The sequence below is a fragment of the Otolemur garnettii genome, unplaced genomic scaffold (assembly GCF_000181295.1).
Source record: "Otolemur garnettii isolate 467f Iridium unplaced genomic scaffold, OtoGar3 scaffold00008, whole genome shotgun sequence".
In the NCBI taxonomy this organism is placed as follows: Eukaryota; Metazoa; Chordata; class Mammalia; order Primates; family Galagidae; genus Otolemur; species Otolemur garnettii.
In genome coordinates this window covers 5978482-5985889 of record NW_003852403.1, presented here as the reverse complement: position 1 = coordinate 5985889, position 7408 = coordinate 5978482, and the positions used below count along the sequence as shown (strand labels likewise).

The following is a 7408-nucleotide window of genomic DNA, read 5'->3' as shown; positions in this document are numbered from 1 at the left end:
ATATTAAAACAAAGATGTATGATGTAAGGCTAACTAACCCCAAAATTCTGCTTCTGTACAATGCTTGCTTGCTACCCCCACCTGAATGCACCTGGACAGCCTTTCTTCCAAGTAGTATGCAGGCCAAGCTTTAGGAATCCAACTCCTTACACACTCGGGGCTACTCTCAGAAACCCCATGTTGGGACACTGAGGAAGTTGCCGGCTGGTACTTCATAAAAGGACTCTGCTGTCAATTTGACTTGCTTGGCAGTGTGGTCTTTGTGGAACTCCTGGGCAAAACACTTGGAGACCCCAGTAAGATCGTCCATACCCTGGCACTGGCTCTGATAGCCACCAAGACAGGCTGTGGTCCCTCTGAGAGGAGGCACCTCCTGGAACGTTCTAGGGTCCCTGGAGGACCCAGAGTACTCATGAGACCTGCTGGAGATCACCCCTAAATTCACCTGTGAGTCCATTCTGGAGGTAAGCCATTTAAACATCTATTTTTGGCTAGTATCTGTAGACATTTACTGTAACTCTTGTGTTCATTTGTTGTTGTGGACTGTTGTGGAAATATATAACTGTTTGTTGTATTCAATTGTTGTGAATTGTGTAGGGCCCATAGGAAACTCTGAGGAAAGGACAAAGGGACAGGAGCCTTGGACAGGAACTATTACCACTGAGACATCAGTGCTTTGGCCTCAGGCTTCAGAGATGCTGGGGTGCAGAGGTCAGGTGAAAAGAACTTTGATTTCTAACCTCAAGAGTTACGCCTGATGTTAATCCCATAAACCTGTAAGACAGGAATCTCAGACTCCCGGGCCATTGGTCTGTCAGAAACAGGAACCCAGGTCGCTGAGCTATAGGCCTGTTGGGGGCTCCCAGAGATGTGTGTCAACACCCCTTGCTAGAAACATTTGGGGTACCAGTGGGAGCCTCAGCCTCAAATGTACAGTTTAGATTTATATGCTTTTGTTTACTTGTATTCTATGTTGTTTGTCTAGTTAACATATTAAGGTTTGTGCTTCTGCTCTGTTCAGCATTATAGTTTGTGCTTCTGCTCTATTGCCAGCCTTTGGTGTGGGCTGTCCTCCCTACAGGTTCCTCTGATCCTTTCTTCTGCTGACAGGTTTGAAAAGCAGTCACGCAGGAAAGCCTGGCCACCCTGATCAGTTTCCTTAATAACCTCCCACCTGGGAAATGTGCCTGTTCTCTCCATCTAAACTGTCCTTGCAGCCATTTAGTCCCCCTGGTCTGGGTCCTTGGTTTAAGTCCTTCTGGTTAATCTGGTTGATTTCTCTGGTTATCAGTTTAGTTTTTGTTGGTTCATTGTAGCGTTGTTGCCTTTTTGTGCCTCTCTGTGCTTCACAAATGCTTTTGTCTTTCTAATATTAGTCCCTCCTCTTCTAAGGCAAATACTCCACTGGGTTGTTTATTTAGGCATTTTAAAGATATTTTCTCTATAATTAAGAGTGATAAATATAAAATCAAATTTCTAAGGAATGTCTCCAACCCTGTGTATGCTCAAATAGCCAACTTTCAGTGTGGGCTGGCCCCCCCCAAATTCCTTCAATCACTTTCTCTGAAGTCAGGAGTGGCAGGTGATAACAGAAAAGCAGGAACTCTCTGGTCTGCCCCCCACCCCATATCACTGTGTTGACCTGCTGTTGTTTATAATCCCTCCATTTTTTAGCTATCTTACTTCCCAGGAAAAAAAAAAAAAAAGGAGTCCAGGCTGCCAATTGGGCAGCATGAGAATTATGCCCAAAACCAGTGGGAAATCTGTGCCAGAGAATAAGCTTACTGTCCCTTTATAACCTCCCAGCAATCCGTTAAAAAAAAAAGGTTGAAATTGTGTCCCTGTCAGTGCTTGGAAACTGAGTGAAACACATAATAATAGGTGGGCTTTTGTTCCCTCCCCACTTCACAGATGGTGAAACAATTGTGTGAGTGGCCCCTGTCTGTATCTCAGTTTTTATCACAGCTAGAACTTATCTGTGATTTGTGTGAGGAAAGAAAATAGAAGACGCAGGGAAATCGTACTGAAGCATTTTAGAGAAGAGCTTGTAGGAGACTGCTGTAACTGTGTCTCCAGAAAAATAAAAAACTGTGAACAGAAATAACTCAAAAAACTTAATGTTCAGATGACTATGGTTTCCTGTAACATAAAATTAGTTTTTAGCCTGTTATTAAAATCCAAATTTTTAAAAATCATAAAACTGCCACTTCTGTAACATTTCTAAGGTTACTAGATTCAACTGTGAAGTTATGTAGAGAGTATGGTCTGCAGGGTACAGACCATTTGTGCCTAAAAATAATTCTGAAAGATTCTGAAAAAGAAACAGAAAGGGACCTGGGAGTCCACTTCTGGAGGTAAGCCATTTAAACATCTATTTTTATCTAGAATCTGTAGACATTCTAAAGATTCTGAAAAAGAAACAAAAAGTTAAAGTTCTAAGTTAACCTGAGCCTAAAAATTGGAAAGATCCCTGTCTAGCCCTAAATGAGAAAATCCTGTATCAATTTTATATTCCATGAAGTGTCCCTCATTTAGAAAATGTAGTAGTTTAGTTGTTTAAATTGTTTAAGAAACTGAATCTTTGTCTAAAAAAATAGATTCTTGCCTTTTCAACTTTCTAATTGTTGGTCTGGCCAAGTAAATAATTAACTTCATAGTATACTGTGATCTTGTATTGTAAAAAATGAATTTTTGAAAGTGAAAGAAATTAAGCAGAAAGAAAAATAAAAACTCATAAAAGAAAATCTGTAACTTAATTACAGGTAATCCAGTTAACTATATATTGCCTTTAAAATCTTTTAACTTGTAATCTTGTTTTAAAAAAATTTTAAACATTTGATATTTAACAAATCTTCCAACATCAAAACTCTAAATTTAGACTTTTTAAAAAGGCATATTAGGGTTATTTGGTATATTAAAAATGTATAGAAAACGTTGTCAAATTTGAAATGGTAGTTAATTTTATATACACTATATGTATTTTTTCCCCAATATTATAAAGTATTGGTCTGTCTTAATGTATATTATCAGTAATAACAAACTGAGTCCAAAGTTTATCCTTTAAAAAATAGTAAGAGAAACTGAAGCAAATTTCTAGAACTTTAATTTAAAAGTTAACATGTCCATGAGGATTGCTAACCAAATTTGAAACAAAAGAGAAATTGGTTACATAAAACTGAATTAATTTGTTATAGCTTTTTATTTGAAATATTGCTGATTCTTTTTGTATTCTGTTTTCCAGAAATCAAGAAAACCATTTTCTATCTTATAAGCTATGTGTAACTTTTCAAGCAATGTATGCACTTATAGGCAGAACTTGAAACATGTATTTTTTTCCTCTCTCCTTAATTTCTCCCAAATTTGAAAGCCATTTGTAATTATTCTTAATTTCTGAGAATACAGCTATTGGCATAAGTTCAGTAAGAATGTGTTTAGTTCTATAAAACATAATGAAAACACTGGTTATTTTACCAAGGCTTTAGCTAGAATAGCATTTCCAGAAGTATCCAGTAGAAAAGTCAACCTTAATTTCTTAAAGTAGAAAACATAAAAAATATAAAAAGTATGTTTTTATAGAAAAAGTCAACCTTAATTTCCAACCTTTGGAAAACTGGCCTGATACCCATAGGTAACATTCCCTAATCTATAGTAAGTAATGAAGGTCACTTTCTAACAGGACCAGGAACCAAAAATGTGCTTGGGACCTCAAGAGAAGAAGAATTTACCCAATGTATACAAGTATCTAATTGCACAGATGAAACCTGGGCTTGTGAAAGGCCTCCAAGTCTAACCTAAGATCCCTGATTTTAAAACGGTCTGTAGTTTTATAGACTGGTCAATCACATTAAAACCCAAACTGTTTCAGTTTGTCTCAACCTGTTAAAAGTCAAAAATCTTAAGGGGTCCAGGCATGGAAGCTCACCCTGTAATCCCAGTACTCTGGGAGACTGAGGTGGGTGGATTGCCTGACATTAGGAGTTCCAGAAGAGCCTGACCAAGAGCAAGAACATACCTCTAAATATATATCTATATCCAGGTGTTATGGGCAGGGCCTGTAGTCCCAGATACTCGGAGGCTAAGGCAAGAGGATCACTTCAGCTGAAGAATTTGAAGTTGCTGTCAGCTGTGATGTCACCACACTTGACAAAGAACAACAAATTGATACTCTGTCTCAAAAAGAAAAGAAAAAGAGAGACTTAAGGATATTATGTAGGCATTTTTTTCCTGACTGTGCTTATATATTCTCACATATTCTTCAAATTAGTTTTTTTAAGCACATTTCCTTGCTGATCATTCCAATTATGAATTAAAACAAAGTTGCTTTCTGAGGTGGCATGGGGGTCAGTACGGTCTTTCTGAGATTCCCCCCTGGCGTACTGTGGCCAGGGCCAGAAAGTGCAGAAGGTGATGGTGCAGCCCATCAACCTCATCTTCAGATACTTACAAAACAGATCCCGGGTTCGACTGTGGCTCTATGACAAGTGGATATGTGAACAAGGGGCTGCGTCATTGGTGTTGATGAGTATATGAACCTTGTATTAGATGATGCTGAAGAGATTCATTCTAAAATAAAGTCATGAAGACAACTGGGTTGGATCATGCTTAAAGGAGATAATATCGCTCTGCTACAAAGTGTCTCCAACTAGAAATGATCAATGAAGTAAGACATTGTTGAGGAGGCAATACAGGATTTGGGGGCATACTTTGTGGAAATATCTTTCTAAAACATTTGTGCATATGGTTATGATTACTCTTACGCTTTTTCAAAATGATAATAAATGCCATGGGATTGTTTCTATTAGAAAAATGAATTAAACCAATCCTGGGCTCACTAAGTTTGTTGACAATTTTGCTGTTTAGCTTTAGACATTGCATAACTGATCTAATTTATTTCTCATAACAACTCTATGACAGAGGCTACTGCTATTTCCATTTTGCATCTGAGGAGACTATGGTATTAAGAATTTTGGATCCTCAAGTGCTTGTATACCATGACTCTAAACAGACAGGGCTGCCACCTCTGACAGTACAGCTGCCTAAGAGTCTGCCAGGAAGATAAGCAACGGCTGGTTCCACTCTGCTGTCCATGTCCTCACACCCGGCACAAGCATATGTCCTGGGAAAATGGCATCCAACTTGTCATTGACTGTGTGGGAGATGACTAATGCTGCCACCTCGGCCATTCAGGGCCAAGAGGACCCACTGAGCTCACCAGCTAAGGTGGCGATGAGTGGCTAGTTGAGCAGCCCCTGATTGTCTGCTGGCAGAACAGCCTGGTATTTGGTTATTCCCGACACCTCTGACTATAGCTTCAGGATTATAGAGAGGCAGTGGAAGAGATCTGGGAACAGGCCACCCTATTGGCAGCACACAGCGGGGCTGTCTGAGGGACCCTTCTTTGACCACTTTAGCAACTTCTGGAGGCTGGGATGGGGGACCAGGTCACTGCCTCAGCTAGCCTGGCCACACGCTGTGGTAATGTTCCTCTGGCACCCAGTGAAGTGCGTCCTGACCCCGATTCTATAGTGCAGCTGGAGGTTGTGTCAATCAATTGTTCCATGAATCTGAGGGACAGCCATATGTAGGTCAGTAGGCATATGAAGCTAACTGGTTCTGCTAAGGGAGTATCTGAGTCTGAGGGGTAGGGCTGAAGGACAGGTTGTGCAATGGCCTTTGCTGGCCCAGCACTGCCAGTGAGCCCTGGGCATAAAAACAAGGGCAGGGTGCTTTTTGGGGACTCATCATGTGTAAGACATGGGGTGTGTACAAGGAGACTCTCCTTCCAGTGCAGATTTCCTGAACCTAGGGGGACTAGCCTGCCATGAACGCCAAGTGTCTTCCATCCCCTGATGCCTCTCTGTGAGTAGCAAAGTAGCTTTTCTTAAACCTGCATGTTGTCTCACTGGGCTCACATGACTGATAGAGGGACAAGGCACGGTGGGCAGCTTCACAGGTGCGTTTACCTCCCAGCCCACCTTCCCAGCTGTTTGCTACCCGGTTCAGGAAGCATACTGGGGTGACAGATGGGGAACGAAGCAGCAATGTCAGAGTCTCCCTTCCTAAAACCCATAGGTCTCTCTTAAAAATTAGTCCTTTGGTCCAGTGATGAGGTTTTCATCTCACAACAAGTTTAGGAAGGGGTCTGCCTTCCTGCTTCCTTGGCCTGGTTCCCTCCAAGACACAGAAGATCCAGAGGTTGATGCTCCATTTGTGGAAATCCAGGAGCTGGGAACCCACAACTTCACTGCTTCTCGGGCACTGCAGCCTCCACCCCCTCCTTACTGGGAGCAAGTTCCCTCCCAGACTGTACAATCAGGAACGGCAGGGGCTGCCTCCCCTCACCTGCCCACATGGTGACTTAGCAGATGTTTGTTGGTGAAGAAACCTGGGCCCCCTGTGTCCTCATGGATCAGAGGCTAGAGCGAGCTGAGGCTTCAGCACTGAGCTCCTTCCACACCTCTGGGTCAGAATCTTCTAATGTGACTTTACTCTCTTTTTCTCTCCTGAAATACCTTGGAGCTCATATCCACCCTGGAGATGGCTGCTTCACAGAAGGTGTTTCAGTGAGGGAAGTGCACTCACATTAACCGAATCTGTCCCCAAAGACAGGTTCTCGGATAACCTGGAGAGTACAGTCCAGCATGGAGGGCTGCCACCCTGCCCCATCTGGTCAATCTGTCTGAGCATATGCTGGTGAGCTCCTCTCCACTTCTTGGGTGTGACTAAGAGAGTCATTCTGATTGTCATGAATACTTTTTTGGTAGGTAACTTTATAAATTTTGTTACGATTTCAGTTTGGTGTAATTTAGTTTGATAAGGATACTTCTATAAACTCCCATGTACCTTTAACCGAGATGTATCAATTTAAACCAAGATTTATTTGTATTATAATCTTTCAAGTTTATCTTAATAGACCTTTTTCCAGGATGTTTACATTATCTCATTCAGTAAAATACTCTTGAAATTTTGTATTTTATAGTATCTATTTAATTCTAGTTGAGTTTTAAAGAGTTAGAATTAGTGCATTTTTACTTATAGGGTGTCCCATGAGTTACCATACATAGGGAAAATGGAAGATTGTAGCTAAATGTCATTTTATTTACAAAATATTCTCTGTGCATTGTCACCTCTTTCTACACACGTGAAGTCTTCTCTCCTGCTCATGGAGAAACTGCTCCAAGGCATCTGTTGGTATGCAGTTTTCCCTGTAGTTAAAAATATTCTGAGGTTCTCTTCCCCACCATTGTCCTAGACCATGAATTTTACAGAGGGAGTTAGTGAAACTGAATTTGTATCAACTCAACTCAAAATTTATTTGGCTCAGCGCCTATAGCTCAACCGGCTAAGGCGCCAGCCACGTACACCTAAGGTGGCAGGTTCGAATCCCCAGCCCGGACCCGCCAAACAA

The 7408-nt window shown here is 41.2% G+C and overlaps 1 pseudogene; it reads left to right on the top strand.

Moving 5' to 3' along the window:
* The first annotated feature begins 1732 nt into the window (after positions 1–1732).
* Positions 1733–4646, top strand: LOC100958330 (annotated as a pseudogene).
* Positions 4647–7408: the final 2762 nt, after the last annotated feature.